Raw genomic sequence first — 15636 nt, forward strand, 5'->3', positions numbered from 1 at the left:
GACTTTCCCATCAAGCCAGAACTTGAGAGGTCATACCTGCTCCAGCGACCTCACCGGCACGCAGAGCTTAAGAATGAAGGCACCACAGGGAAAAGAGGGTTGCTGAGTCCAGAGACAGGGTCCTGGTAGTACTTTCTGTCCTGGATCCAGCTGTGCCTGAAGCAAGCAAGGTCCAATCTTGGACTTTTCAATTATATGCATCAATAAAGCTCTTTTTCTTGCTTAATCCAGTGTGAGTTGAATTTCTGTCTTTTATAACCAAGAGTTCGTAGTGTTAAAGTCCTTAGCCTTATTTCAATATATTAATAACATCTTGAACATAACATTTAGCATACTTGATATACATAGCACACTATACCCTTTTACTAATTCTTTCAAAGCTTGCCATCTTTTAACTTACTCGATCCCCACCGTAATTTTCTAAGGTGCAATAGGGCAATTACTATTGTTCCCAGTTAACAGAAGCATTGACTTTAACCCAAAGAGGCTGACTTACTGAAGCTCCCAACAGGAGTCCCCAAGTTAAAGCAAAATTCCTGGACTACAGCAGGGTCTTCTGGTTTTTAGCCCAGGTTCTTTTGCTAAATCTTCCCCACGGCTTTCCCTCACATTTCATTTCTGCACCTGCCAGTCTATAGCATGAATCCCAGAACTGTGATTCCTAGTTTGATTTTGGGAGAACAGAAGCATCTTTCCTGTTGAAAAACATTATAGAGGCTGCTGTAGGACCAAGGAAATTTTGTTGATTAGGGCTTCTCTACCCAGAAAATTGCCCCTATTAAGGGAAAATTATAAACCTATCTGATGGGACTTAATCTGTACTAGTGCTTGATGATGATGACGACGATGATGATGACACAACATCAGGATGAAGAACCCTCCAAGTGACCAGCAGGCTCTAAGGAAGCAAGACCCAGAAATCAACCATATCTGCAACTAGCAGTGACCACCACTGACAACCCTGCCCTCGGCAGCTTTCACCCTTGGCATTGACACCTTGTGCTAAATTAAGAGGTTCTCAGGTTGAATGATGGAGCGTAGCATCGTCGGAAATCAGACCCCCAGGTACTGGAAGCCACTGGAGCCTGGCACATAGGCAGAGCCACCTGGCAGTACAACATCCCCCTGGGGGAGCACACTGGAAGTGAAATAAATAAATTTGACAATGTCTGCTATCGCCAGGCATAATAAAGCTGTTTCCCATAAGCAATCATTTGCAAGACAGTAAGAGAATTCTGTCCTCTAGACAAGGGGTCCCCAGCGAGAGGTCAGAACTTTCAGGTGGATCTCAGAGTCATCTCAAGTTGGTCTTAGATACCAGGGTGCGGCATTTCTCACCCTACTGACATCAAGAGCTGATCTGCCTCTAAGGCAATAGTAATCACCACTCACCCCTCCCTTGCCTTCCCCCCACGCTTCAGTGGTCTCCCCCAGGGAGATGAATTCTGCGCCTCTTGGGCATCTTAAGTCAACACCTCCCCATTTCACTCAGGTACTCAGAAGTATTCTCCACACCTCTACCCATCCCCAAGCTTCATGGTATGGTATTTACTACTCTTCCAAGAAAGATGGAAATCCTGTATTTTACAAAGGAAGCGTCCTTATTTTTAAGTCAATTTACCACAATCAACTTCAAATTGGCTATGATTGTTCATTCATTCATTCCTTTAGCACAGATTTACTCATCATCCACTGTTGCGAAGCACCAACATGTCAGAATTTAAGAGTTCAAAGTATGTCAAGTTCAGTATCATATCACAGTGCCTAATCCATGACGTGGCACATAGTAGCATTCAATAAATATTTTCTGAATAAACTACAGTAATAGGAAAAATTAAAAGAAATTTAACATAAAGGCCTGTGTTTCAAGGAGATTACAGAAGGCGCCCAGCTATGTAAAATTGAAGGAGAGGATTGCTAAGATCCCTCCCCACTCTACAATTCTATGAAAACATGGTTCTGAGTCTTAGTTAGAAGACATATTATCAAAAGGTTAAAAGACGGAGCAGGAGTTGTCACAAAGCAGTCAATAATGAGGACTATATAAGAGGTAAGGATTGAAAGTACCAGAAGTGATTGTAGGAGGCAGAGGTCTTTCAGGCCTGGGGAAGGAAGTCAAGGAAGGATTTGTGGAGGAGATAAAACTTGCAGGAGACTTTGAAGAAGAGGAGCGTTGGGAAAGGCACCTGCTCTATGTCAGCACTCTCTTTAGGTGCTAGAGACACCACAGTGAACAAAATGGGCAAATCCATGGCCTCATGGAGTCCCCAAGCTCATGAGGAGAGCAGACAATGCACAGAATAAGTGAGTAAAATACAGAGTGTGTTGGGAGGTGCTAAGTGTGATGGAGAGAAACAAAGCGGGAGCAGGGATAGATGTTTGGAATAGAAAGGAAGTGGTGATTGTAAATACAGTGGCCTCGCTGATAAGAGTGAAGACCTGGAGGCAGTGAGCGAGTGAGACTTGCAGATGAATTGCAGAGGGAACCGCGAGTGCAGAGGTCCCAGGGTGGAATATGTGTGCAGGGGGACAGCAGAGAGGCTGGGGGGCTGAAGCTAAGTAGGGGAGGGAGAGGAGAATAAGAGAGGAAGCCAAAGAGCTAACATGGGTCAGGTTAGAGAGGCCTCATAGGCTGTTGTGCTGAACTTTGACCCTCAGGTTGACTCATGAGCTACCTGTCAGTCATTCCACTACACATGGGGACTGAAGCTCCGGGAGGTAATGTGGCTTGCCCAGGGTTATACACACGACAGGTAGCAGACCCGGGGGCCAAACCCAGGCCTACCTCTCCCCATTGTACCCCCTCTCTGCATGATCTGTTCATGTGTGTGTAAGCACATGCGCACACACTCACACCCTGCCCCACTGCGTTCAGTCCTCCAACCCATCAAGCTCTTCCCTGCTCAGCGCCTTCACACTGTAAGGCTGGTGGCGGGCACCCCTCCCCTCCCTAGAGAATAAGGAAGCCCATGAGTCCCGCCCTAAAGGCTGTAACAAAGAACTCTCTACTTTGCTCGCCAAGAGTTCCCGCTGAAGAGAAACCCCCATCCCCTAACTCCAAAACCTTTATAAGCCCACTCAACACTTCTGGGTGTGTGAATTCTCTGTCCCCCTCTCTCGGGACCAGTGAACTTTGCCCGAGAGCACTCTCTTTCCTCCTCCCCCAGTAAAGTCTCGTTGCTTGCCCTTTTCACTCTGCTGTCTTTCTTTCTCTGCCACCATACATCCAAAAACCTTACACACACATGCTGTTCCCTCTGACTGGGATGCTCTTCCCCCTACTCTTGATCTGCTGGGTGCATCTTTAGGGCCTTGATTCAAATGCAATGAAGTCAGAGGCCCTTCCTGATCCTCTGCTGTACTCTGGCTCCACCCCCCTGCACCTTGTCTCTCAAAGCCCCCATCCTACTCCCTTTGTAACTGTATATTTATTTGTTTGTTGGTTTATTTACTTCCCTCCCTACCCCCCAGTCTGTGTCCCCACCCAGTGCCAGCCCAGGGCCTGGCACACAGAAGGCACTCAATACACATAACTGAATAACTGAGAAGACCTAAAGGGTAAAGAAGACCAAGTAGGAAGAACCCAGAGAGGTTTCCGGGCATCTGTAGGAAAGGGAAACCGATGGCAGCTGCAAGAGAGATTTGGGGTTATCTGCTGCCCAGGCTGACTCCTGCTCGGTTTTAGAAGGAGACGCAGCAGCCTGTCTCTGAGGGCTCCACAATCTAATACATTCATCACGTGACTCATCCCCCCAGCAGCCTCTGGAATGAATGTTATTTGGAGTAATTGGCCAAGCACTTAGAAAATGCTAAGGTTTATTTTTAAATATGATTAGGACCTGTCTCTCGCTTTCTGGAAAATCACGTGCACTCCTCAGAGACACAAAATATGATCACTGCACTCTTAAAACCAATTTTTTAATCTTGTCTGCCAAACAAATTTGCTAAGTTGGTTGAGCGGAAAAGCATAACCCAATCCCCATTTGATTGATAGGAAGACTGAGATTTCAGGGGAGATTAAATGCACCATCACAACTAGCCCACTAGCTAGTGGAGAGCAGCTCTCTTGAAACCAGAGGCAGCTGCGTCCATCCTACTGTCCTGCCTCCCCCTTGCTAGTAATGCAGATGGTTCCCCAAAGAGAAGAAGAATCTAGAAAACGGGAGGCACTGCCTTCTTGGTTTGGTGTTTTACGTGGCGGCAGGGCAACCAATCATTCTAATTAGGCCACAGGATGTCTCTCTTTAAGAACCCATTAGCAAGCTGGCAAAATCTCATCCCATTACCATGTAAATAAATAAGGATAAATGTTCCCACCTCAGCCTCCCAGGGCTGAACCAAAACTCTCCCTCTTTGCACATTTTTGATAACCTGCTCATTCTGGAATACTTCACAATTAAAGATAGCGTGCTCTGGAAGTCAATAATTCATCGTGGAGGGGGAAAAAAGGACGAGATAATTAACATTCTCTGGCTAGCTTTGGCTGGGAAATAGCTTAGTAAGCACAAGGACATTTTTTGGGCTATTTCCATCACAAGCGTAGAATAAATAAAATGGATCTTTTCAGGAGTTAGACCCAAAGGATCCACATCAGGCCAGTTGGCCCCAGGGCTCTCTGAGTTGAGTTCAAACTTCCACTGTGGCAAAGGAAGCTGACCAGCAACGCAGCTCTGGGGCTGCAATGCATGCGTGTGTGTGTGTGTGTGTGTGTGTGTGTGTGTGTGTGTGTGTGTGTGTGGCAACGTGACAGGGGGTAGGGAGAGGGTGTCTCAGAGTCACTCCTTCTTAAACTTCTAGCCCACCTCTCCAACTTCAACTTTTCAATGAATTGCTTTCTGATTTTCAATTCCTTCTTCTCTGATCTCCTTTATCAAGCCATGTAACCTCAACAAGGACCTCCTTAGTTTGCTCTTCTGTAAAATGGGGACGATAGTACAACAGGGCTGTGCATCCAAGGTTACTGATGATTAAAGCATCATCATCTTCATCTTCATCATCATCACTCGCCTTTATGAATCATTATGACACATCAGGTTTTATGATGTGCTAGATATACTTCATTTGCATTATGAAGTTTGATGCCTACTGGGATGGGAACCTCAAAGTAAGCTGGAAATAGAGTTTTTAAAATTTTGTGTCACACGGCAGAAAATAAACTGATGAAACACAGAACCCCGAGGGAGCTGGTACAGCCAGTCAGAGAGGTTTTGGGTCTATTTATGCATGACAGAGCCATAAATGGGTGCTGGGATATACCTAACCTTTATGGTTGACGTCATGGGGAAAATGGCTTCTCTGTCTGTTAACTGAGATCAAGGGAGCGGGGAACATGACTGTGCCCTCTGGGTGCCCATCCCATGGGACCTCTGTTGGCAGCAGAACATCAGCCTGTGTGGACCATGGGTCTGTCCCAGTATGGCAATTCCTATATTTTATGTTGTTATGATTCTTAAGAGAAAAAATTCTTTTAGCTGTGACTCTGGTTTCTACGCTGACCCACCAACTGTTATCCGAGGATCTTTGTTCTCTCTAAATTCTATTTTCTTGACCTAAGCAGTGAAGATTTGGTGACAATTTACTCTAGTGAGTCAGAAAGGAACTGTCTTAAAATGTCTGAGCATTTTAACCAGCACATGGAAAGTTGTCGCCCACCTCCATCCTTATTTGCACATCCTAACGCCCCACTCATCCTGGCCTCCTGATGGAAGGGTCACCCTCCTCCAATCTCAGACTCATCCTGCCACTGGTGCGTCACTCTGCTTCCCACCCCAACACATCCTCCTTGGGAGCCTGACCTTATCCACACGCTCTCCCTCTGCCCTTCATCCTCAGCCACCCCATTCTCTGGCTGGCTCCTTCACAGAAGCAGGCAAACTTCATCTCTCTCTCCCTCATCTTAAAAAAATGCCTTCCCTTGATCCCTCATCCTTTTCCAGCTACTGTCCTAGCTATTCCCCCCCATCAAAGCCAATGATCCAAGAGAGGTGTCTACCTTTGTGTCTCTGCTTTCCCACCTCCCACTCTTCTCCCTGCAATCCAGGCTGACTCCATTCCTGCTCGACCTCTGAAATTGCTCTCACCAAGATTGCACTCTTGGTAGTTGAATCCAACAGGCACGTTGAGCCACCCCGTTGGATCACTCTGTGGTGGTTGACAGGGAGGGCCTCCTTCTTGACACTCTACTCTTGGATTTCCCAACATGAGATTTCCTCGTATTTCTCCAGGTCCTCCTCATTTTCCTTCAAAATTCACCCATGAATTGAGCCCTTTCTAGGATGTCTTCCCCTCTCACTCTACTCTGTCTTCCTGGGAGATCCGATGCCATTGCCCAGTCCAGGCCAATGACTCTAGTGTCCACATCTCCGTCCTGCGTGTTTTCTCCTCGGCTCCTGGACACCACTGCCTGGACTTCCCACAAGCCTCTTGCATTAGATTCCTATTGCTGTGCTAACAAATCTCCACAAACTTAAGAGCTTAGAACAGCACGAATTTGCTATCTTACAGTTCTGGAGGTCAGAAGCCTGAGGGCCGTCTCAGTGGGCTAAAAATCAAGATGTCAGCAGAGCTGCATCCTTCTGGAGGCTTCAGGGAGGAATCAATTTCTTCTTTTTCCAGCTTCTGGAGCAACCTGCATTCCTTGGCTCATGGCCCCATGTCACTCCAACCTTGGCTTGAGCTGTCACATCTTCTCTGACTCTGACCCTCCTGCCTCCCTCTTATAAGGACTCTCATGATTGCCCTGGGCCCACCCAGGTAAGCCAGAATAATCTCCCACCTGAAAATACTTAATTTAGCCTTGTCTGCAAAGTCCCATTTGCTACATTAGGTAACATGTTCTCAGGTTCTGGGAATGAGGATGTGGACATCTTTGGGTGGCGCTTGTGCAGCCTACTGTACCCCTCAAACTCGTATCACGTCCAAACCTGAAATCATCTTCCCCACCAAGAGGCCCCCACCCATCCTACTGAGCCAGCCAGAAACATGGCACCATCCTTGACTCTTTTTCTCTCATCCTTATATCCAACCAATGAGCTAATCCTAATTATTCTTACTATCTGGCAAATAAATTCACATCCCCGAACCCCTACTGCTGCTACCTTGATTTAAGCCACCATCATTTCTATTTGGATTCCCACCACATGCCTTCCCTGCTATTCTCGCCTCTGATCTCGACTCCTCCATCCATTCTGAATACTGTCCACAGAGTGTTCTTTAGAAAACACAGATGTGAAAGTTCCCCGCTACCACCACCACCATTACCAGGAAAAGATTCGAGCTCCTTAATTATGATATTACGACATAATAAGAATATATATTTGGTCTTCATCCCTGGTTCCTGGCACAGAGCTCCTTCCTGGCACGGGCCCTTGGAATTTCCTGAGTGTTAAGGGGGAGAGGAATGTCTTTTGTTATTCATAATAAGCCTAATGAGGGGACTCTAGGCAGATGGGGCTGGTTGCCAGAGGAACCAACCATGTGATTAGAGGATTGGAACTTTTAGCCCCAGCCCCAGACCTTCCAGGAGTGGAGAGAGGGCTGGAGATTGAGTCCAATCTCCAATGACCAATGATTTCATCAGTCATGCCTACACAATAAAGCCTCCATTAAAAAAAACATAAACCAGGGGTTCAGAGAGCATCCAGACGGGTGAACACATCAGGGTGCTGGTAGAGGCGTACCCAGAGAGGGTGTGGAAGCTCCCTACACACCCCCATCCCATACCTTGCCCTAGGCATCTCTTTCATTTGACCATTCCTTAGTTAGGTCCTTTACAATAAACTGGTAATAGCAAGTAAAGCGCTTTCCTGGGTTCTGTGAGCCATTCTAGCAGATTATCAAACTCAAGGAGGAGGTCATGGCAACCCCTGTCTTATAGCTGGTTGGTCAGAAAAATAGGTCATGACCTGGGACTTGTGACCGTTGTCTGAAGCGGGGTCAGTGTTATGGGACTGAGCCCTTAACTTCTGGGCTCTGTGTAACTCCAGGTAGTTAGTGTCATTGAATTGTACGACACCCAGTTGGTGTCTGGAGTGATGGAGAATTGCTTAATGTAAGGGGAAAACCCACATACTTGGTGTCAGAGGTGTTCTGCAAGTATAGAGAAAAACAGTGTGTCCCTTGTATTAATGTAGCTACAAGGCCCTTCATAATCTGACTCCTACTTACCTTTCCAGCACCATCTGAAATTGCTCTCACCAAGATTGCACATATATTCACATATATGGATAGTAAACATTTTAAAGAACACAAACCAATATCAACAGCTGTTATTTCTAGAAAATGGAATCCCAAGAGATTTTCTTTCCTCCTGCACTCTTAGCCTTTAACCACATGGAACCCCCGCAATTCCCAGATGAGGCTCTGGAGATCTGTACATGCTGGTACACCTACTCCGCGTTACCTGGCCACAACACACCTGTCGCCCTTTCACCTAACCAACCTCAATTCAGGCTTCAGAACTAGCTCAGTTACCACCTCCTCCAAAAAGTCTCCCTGATGTTGTAGATGGCAAAACTGGCTTGGATTCTTTACCCATCTCTGTATCCTCACCCTTTGCAGGGTGGCTTAACAGCTCCTCCCACCAAGAGGTAGCATGTATTCCCCCACTCCTCAATTCTGAGTTTTCCTGTGTGCCTTGCCTTGGCCAATGGGCTTTTAAGTTTCACACAAAGAGAAACTTTTTTGGGGGGGTTTAGTTTTTGGTTTGGGTTTTTGTTTTGCTATAAGGGCAGTTTCCTCATTCTGCAGCTCCCTTGGTGGCCCAGTTCTGTGCCGTGGTTTGCAGCGTTGTCCTCCAGGAAGCTTGTCCTAGAGACTGTTTATCCAGCCCACCCAACCACTGCATGAGCTGTGTAGTAATAATAATCGTACTCTAACAATAACAACAAAAATAATAATAAACACTTGTGATCTGTTTATTAATAAATCTTTTTCTGTGTAAACTAACCACAGTGGATTCTGTAGTCTGCAATTAGGACCTCTAGCAATGTGGAGGAGGAGGAAGGGAGGAAGGGGGAGGGGCATAAGTGAGAGGGGAAGCAGGGACCAAGGTCACAGCTTCTTTTCTCTCTACAGATTTCTTTAAAGTATGTTAAATTGATGGAAAGATGTCATGGCATATTACATTTCTAAAAATGTGTATACTATGATCTAATTTTTGCAAAGGAAAAATAATGTACACATACATTCATATACGGGTAGTAAACATTTTAAAGAACATAAACCAATAGGTTAGCAGCTGTTATTTCTAGACAATGGAATTACAAGAGATTATCTTTTTGATTATTTTTAATTGTTTCATAATGAGCATGGATAATAATAATAGGTATATCTCATTTTCTCCAGACCCCACTCTTATTCTCTAATCTTGGTGGGTAGTGAGCTTATCAGACACATCAGTCCTTGCAAATGGATGCTAGGCTGAATATACAGTACACATCATTGCTAAAAAGTGTCCCCACTTTTACAGAAAAGAAAAGTGAGACTTGGAGAGATGGCACAGCTGATCCTTTTAATGTGCTGCCGTCCCCAGGCCACAAATGCCAGCCAGTAAATCGGCAAGAAGCACTGGTTTTGGAGTCAAAGTCTGGCTTCTAATCATTTTGGTCATTTAATAGCTAGGTAAGAACTGGAGTTTCTTAATTTCTCTGAGCCTCAGTTTCTCGCTTCTGAAAATTGGGTATAATAATAGTACCCACCTCCCAGGGTTGGTGTGAGTCTCCAATGAGATACTGCAGTGCTTAGGACACTGCTTGGCAAATCGTGTTCAATAAATGTTAGCTGCTACTACTGTTATTATTACTACTATTATCCTGCAGTAATAGGATCACTGTTATTACTATTATTATCCTACTGTTACTACTATTTTTATACTATTGTAATTACTATTATAACTATTATTATCCTATTATAATACAATTCTATTACTCGTATTTCTTTAGTTCTGAGAGGATAAAGTAGAGACGCTGCCCCTAAACATCTCTGTGATCTCAGCATGCAGCATAGCAGATGCTAATTTAAATGAATGGTTAAACGGATGGATGATGGAAGGATGAATGGAGACAAATATATAGATGGGAAGTAAATAAATGAGTGAGGCATTGATGGGTGGATGGGGAGAGGGAGAACCTTAAGTATGTCAAATGCCTGGATCGGAAGGCAGGTAGTTGGGTGGGTGAGCCGATGGATGAGCGGGTGGGTGAGTGAGCCGATGGATGAGTGGGTGGGTGGGTGAGCCGATGGATGAGTGGGTGGGTGGGTGTGTGGGTGACTGGGAGTAAGAGAGGGTCTTCAGTGACTTGGTGTGTGAGAGAATGCCTAGATAGATGAGAAGGCTGGTGGTAGAGCCCATCACTGGATGGTCGGATGCTGGATGGACAGGAGCCCAGATGTCTGCTTTCTGGCTGTTCTCCCCTCCATCCCCTCAGCCTGCCCCTTCCTCAGTTCCAACGCACCCCCAGGGGTAAGCTTCCTGGGGGAGTTCTCCGGCGCCCCCATCCCCCGGCTCCCCGCCGGCGCGCGGCCATCGGCCATCGGGCAGTGGCCTGGGGGCGCGGTGGGCCGTGGGCTGGGGTCCTCTCCCCGCCCCGCACCCGGCGAGTGCCTGGCTCATCTGCATTGACGTCGGCGGCGGCATCGGCCGGGCTCTCGGGAGCCTCGGTAAATTACGATGCACATCCAGCGCGGCTGCTAAAAAAAGGGCAGTGACTCACTCCGCTGGCCGCGGAAACTTCCACGAGCGCCGGCCGCGCGGAGGCGGGGGCGCAGATCCAAGAGCGCGGCGCCTGGGGCGCGGGGCTGCGGCCAGGTGTGTCTCGAAAGCAAAATCGCTAGGGCCGTGGCGCGGGGTCGCGCGGGGTCGGGTGGGAGCCAGAGAGTCCCCCGGGCTGAGGTCCCACCTCTCCGCCTGGGTTCCACAGCTTGGAACGTTCTCTTGTCTGGAAAAAATCTCAGGCAGGTGTGGCAGGTGGCAAAGGGGAGACCAATAGCTCGTCCTCATTGCTCTCCAATACGTGCTAAGTGCTCCGTGAGTGATAGTGGCCCTGGAGGTAGGTATTATCCCTGCTTTGCAGATGGGAATACTAAGGCCAGAGAGGGAAAGGGCCTTGTCAGAGGTGGCACAGCTGGTACTCCAACCAGATTTCTCCGTGTGCTCAATGAAATAGCACTTGACAGGCACTGTGGGATGCCCCCGCCGTGTCCCCAGGCCTGCGGGGTGATAGAGATGGGTGACAGTGGCCCCGCCTGCGTGGAGCTCACTGTACAGCGCTCTTTCTGAGATAAATCCAGAAGCATTTACCTGGGGGAACTCAATTCCATGCCTTTCCACCCCACGAAAAGTTTTGAGCCCTACTATGTGCAGAGCACAATGGCAGAGGGGGCAGATAGAGGGTTACAAAGGTGACTAAGGAAGGCAGCCTTAATTCATTTGTGTGTTCACTCACCAAGTAGTTACTAAGACCTACCCTGTGCCAGGTGAGTAAGGTAACCCTGCCCTATCCCTGCCCTCATGGAGCGCACACTCTAGCAGGGTCAATGGATAAACAGGTGTGAGGGCGCTAGAGGGACACGTAACACAGAGAGGGCGCGCCTAACCTAACCTAGGCAATCAAGGAAGGTTTCCTGATGGAAGAATGTTGAAGCCAAGGCCTGGAAGATGATTAGAAGTTAGACATACGGAAAGGAGGTGGGAAGAGAGTTCAGTTAGAGAGAACAGCATGCCGGGTATGGTGGCTCATGCCTGTAATCCCAGCATTCTGGGAGGCTGAGGTGGGAGGATCGATTGAGGCCAGGAGTTCAAGGCTGCAGTGAGCTATGCTCAGGCCATTGCACTCCAGCCAGGGTGACAGAGCAAGACTCTGTCTCAAAAAAAAAGAAAAGAAAAAAAAAACCCAGCATGTGCCTAAGTCCAGAGATGAGAGAGATTATGGTGAGTTTGAAGAACTGAAGGCACTCAGTATACCTGCAGCAATGAGGGCAGGTGGGAGCCAGGTCATCCAGGGATCCTAGTTGAGGACTTGGGGCTTAAAGGGCAAACAAGCTAACAGCTCAGACCACAGCCAGCTGCATCTACACAGCATTTGCACAGACAGAGGTAAATCAGCTCTGTTTGTACCAAAGAGGGAAGAACGCATGCGATGCTGGTTGGAAAGTGAGATCAGGGAGGGCTTCCTGACGGAGGCATTTAGGCTGGTCCTGGTCGATAGACTTTCTGTAGTAGGGGAAAAGGGAACAGCCTGGGAGTGGCATGGATGGCATAGCACCTCTCCAGGCTCTTCATCGACCGGCTTGAAAGGCCGGGAGCCACCTCCATGGCTAGGGCTAATGCAGTATCATTTTCCTAGGGCCTAGGGTGTGGATGAAGGGGCCACAATGAGCACCATGGGAAGAGAAGACACAGCCCTGGTTCTTAAGAGGCATCTGTCCATTGCTGCCAGCAACTGGAAAAGAGAAATCATTTAATTATTCAGCAATATATATATTGAGCACCTACCATGAGCCAGGTGCTGTGATAGACACTAGAAATCCATTGAGTAGAAAAAACGGACATGGTGCCCACCCTCATGGAGATTAATTCTAGGAGGGAAAATATTAATGAAAAAAAAAGACACAAATAAATGTGAAATTCCCACCACAAGGGTGCCCCAGGCACAGGTGGTCCTGTGAGAAGGCAGGTGAGGCTTGCTCTACTCTAGAGAGCTCGGGCCAGGTGCGTCAATGATGTGACAAGTGAGCCAGGGTCAGAAAGATGAGAGGAAGGAAGCAAGGCAGGGGAGGGAGGCACGAGTGTTCAGGCAGGGAATCAGTGCATGCAGACCCCTCTGGGGCACGGGGAGTCGGTGTGACTGGAACGATTGGGGATCGCAGCCTGGGAGCAGTGGGACATCATCGGAGTGTGTGACTTGGGCAAACCTGTGGGTGACACACGCCAAGTTCTGTAGGGTTGCAGAGAACCAGGGGGAAGCAGAGAGCCACCATTACTGACCCGGTTCCTCATGCCTCTCCCTCACTTAACTTTGACGGCAACTCCACCAAGTGTCTAATCTCCATCTGAGCGAAGAGGAACCTAAAGGCATCTGCCCATGTTGACAGCAAGTTCAGTAGAGGAAACCAAGATACAAACCTCAGTCTCCATAACCCCGTGATCTTTCTGATGGGGATGAGATTCACCTTCCAGAAGAAGCTAGGCCCAGACGTTAGCAGAACGTAGGACTTGGAGGAGGTGAAGAACTTTTCCCCGAAGGACAAGAGGTCATCAGCAACGTAGGGATGAGACTAAGGATGGCCCAAGAGAGAAGCAACACAGGCACTGCCTACATGGAAGATAAGGCAGAGGAAAAGATGAGAAGGAAATATACTAAGAGATTTCTCTCAGAGGCTTACCTCTGCGCATCATGGGCAACTCATTTTTCTCTTTTTGCTTGTCTGTGTTTTTTAAATTTTCTATAATGAGTACATGTTTCTTGTATAAATAGGGAAAATTGTAGCAGTTATACATTACGGGGATCATGTAAGCTTTTTAAGTTCTCGCAGGCAGTATCTATATCGTATTTATTTTTTCATCCTCTGATGAAGCCTGGCACATAGTAGGTGCTCATAAAAGTAAGCTAAAGGATGATGTAGCAGGAGACCAGGGGTTAAGATGAGGCAAGATGATAGAAGGCCACATCCAGCATTTTGTTTCGAAACAAAGTTCAGGCCAATGTGTCAAAAATCAATTAGTCTTGAAACAAACCCTTGAAACTGTGAACTCACCTGCTGTTGCCTTCATAACACGTAGTGACCACACTCTGACCACATGCTACCCACACAGCCAACAGATTCCTTGGCAACTTTTAACTGAGCTCTTTCAACGCGTCTGGCCCTGCACAGGCTCTGTAGGGGAAATAGATGCAAGAGAAGAATAAACCAGCGCCCCTTGCCAGAGCAAATATTTTGGTGCCGAATGATTTGGCGAGAACTGAGAACACTCGCTCAGAGGAGGGCTTCCTCTCCTAACCAAATGGCACAACATACTATGATGTTATAATATTAGGTTCTTAATCACGAAAACACAGGCATCTGTTTCTGTGGAAGCTCCCTCCCAGATGGTGCATCCCACTGTTTCTGTCGTCTGGAATAGTGTGAGGTTTCTTAAATGGCTTTAAGCTTCCAAATCATACTCCATACAATGGCAGCCTGTTAATTAAGTGGTCCCTTTGTGGTTGCATTTGATAAATATGAGATGAGAAGGGTTTATTGAGATGTGAAGGAAAACCACAGGGAGGAACTCCTCAGGGCAGAAAGGCCTTTGTGTGGGCGTCATCCGGTGGGCTTCAAGGGAGTTTTGCACAGCTTTGGGTGGGCAGAAGGGAATCTGGTACACACAAAGCTGCCTCCCCTATCTAGTGGACGCCTGGCCATGTGCAAGCGGTACGTGAGGGGCTCTGTGACACCTCCGTCCTCAACTATCTCTTTCTACCAAGGCGGGTGGGGAAACAGAAGCCTTCTAGTTCTTTCTCAGAGCTGAGTGACTCATGCCGCTCCACGATGCATGGTTGTCACTCACGCCACCAGGAGCTGTTTTTTGACTCCAGCCAGCAAGACTTGGGAATTGGAGCTCCAAAAAAGGTATCTGCTTTGGAAGCACTGCTCTGGGTTCTTGGAACAGCAGATGACTGGTGACAACATACAATTAAATATAAACGCTCAGGCCCGAGACCTTGACTTAGAGGGTTGGTGAAGTTTCAGAACTGACTTGTGAAACGTGGCTTTCTCCAGAGACCAGGCAACTTTTTCCAAAAACAGAACACCAAGGAACCAGGCCTAAGGACAAGTGGAGTCTTCAATGGAATACAGATCTCTGTCAACTATCCTCCTGCCTCCAGGCAGAAGTAAATCAGCCCCAGGCTAGATAAAAGGACCTGTGGTTACCAGATGTCTTCTTTGTCTTCCCTACTGGTTCAACCTTAATTCAATCATTCATGCAGCAAATCTGTATTCAGTAGCTACTTGGAGGAAGGCACATATCTGGGGATGCAGGGCCTGGCAGATGTGCCCCTGCCCTTCAGGGGCTTACAGTCTAGCAGGCTCGTGACTGTGAGCCACTTGGGGTCAGAGGCTTTTATCTTTACTCTTCTAGCACCTAGCGCAGTGCCTGCTGTGTAGCAGGTGCTCAGTAAATGTTTGCTGAGCGACTGCGTGAGTCAATGCTATTTCCCACCCTCTTCTGCAATTGAAGTCCTTCTCTGTCTTCTAGATCCTCCTGCTGTTGTTAGTGCTTATTTTGGTGGCTCTAAAGAACAGCTGTTTCTTACCTTCTGTACCCTAATGCTTCATATACTTAGAAATTGTTAATAATTCATCTTTTAGCCTTCGCTCCTCCAGCTTCTTCTTGTCTTCCCCTGGCATCAGCATCTGCTCTTGGTCACCTGTAATAAGAAAAATAATTTGTTTTGGCATCTAATGGCCCGTTACAGCTTGCCAAGATTTTCCCTTGCATGATTTCAAGGATGTTCAGGAAAGCCCCTAACAAGCTCCAACACCACCCAGGCTGCACTCGCCCGAGTACCACCCCTAACCCCAAACTACCCCCAACTTGTACCCTCAACCCTGAGCTCCCAAATCAGCAGATTTAAACTTTCATTCTACCGTTAA

This window comes from Propithecus coquereli, unplaced genomic scaffold (genome assembly GCF_000956105.1).
Source record: "Propithecus coquereli isolate 6110/MARCELLA unplaced genomic scaffold, Pcoq_1.0 Scaffold220, whole genome shotgun sequence".
Classification (NCBI taxonomy): Eukaryota; Metazoa; Chordata; class Mammalia; order Primates; family Indriidae; genus Propithecus; species Propithecus coquereli.